The sequence below is a fragment of the Aedes albopictus genome, chromosome 1 (assembly GCF_035046485.1).
Source record: "Aedes albopictus strain Foshan chromosome 1, AalbF5, whole genome shotgun sequence".
NCBI lineage: Eukaryota > Metazoa > Arthropoda > Insecta > Diptera > Culicidae > Aedes > Aedes albopictus.
In genome coordinates, this window is record NC_085136.1 from 234,033,192 (window position 1) to 234,034,303 (window position 1,112).

A 1,112-nucleotide genomic window follows, 5' to 3' on the forward strand; every position below is an offset into this window, starting at 1 on the left:
TGCGGCAAAACACGAAAAACACAAATGAAACGCAAACTTAAAGATGGCAGCTTGCTTGTGCCTGCGCTGGCCGACAACGCCGACAACAACAATAAGCACAGTGTTTCGAGATGCAATATCGCATCGTAAGGGGATACGATATGGCATCGAGTTTGTGTAATTGTACACATTTTCATCGCAACCACTTGGTTGCAGCTGTTTCTGTGTAATATTCACATTCTTTCGATGTGAATATTACACAGGTTCGGCGTAAAGGCGAACTGTTGTAGAATTTCTGTGTAATTTCTGGGATGATGTAATATAGCATCAAATTGGTGTGATTTCGCATCTAAAAATCACGATTACATCGGGTTTTAGATACATCGGCTACATTACATCGATGCGGTTTACATTATTTTTTGCTGTGTAGGATTACAATGATGCACAAATATTGAAATTTATGTGTATTAAATTCGAAGATGCCGGGGCCCGTGGCGTAGTGGCTACACGTTTGCTTCATAAGCAGATGGTCATGGGTTCGATCCCAGCCCTGGCACTTTCGTCAGTTGCTCTTTCCCCCAGAGAGCAGCTGACACTGACCCTCTTCTGAGCCCATGGCTTCAAATGAACCCGAATACTTGGACATTGGCGAACGGCAACCCATAATGGACCCCCAATCGGACTGGAAACAGGAACAACAAACAGCCCACACATCAATATCCTAGTGCTCATCATTCTACCATGATAGAGTAGAAAGTGAAAGCAGCGCAACGGCAACCAGTTCGATGTAGTACTATGTATTACAATAGAATACATTTAGGCGCTGTACAAAGTGTATGAACAGCTTCCAATTGGAATCGCTCACGCAGTGCCCTAGTGGACAATAGAGCTGTAAATAAGGTTAAGTGATTGAAGAATAAAAAATAAATAAATTCGAAGATAAAGCAATGCATAATCATAGTTCCACTTTTTTTGTTCTTTTGGTACATTACGTAACAAACACACTGTATAAGCAGTGTAAAAGTGTGATCGTTTACCGATTTCGCGCAGAACCACATCTCGTCGCAAAATTTGATTTTTCAGCACTTTTATTATAAGACTTGCTGAAAAAAGACTTCATTTTGCAACTTGTT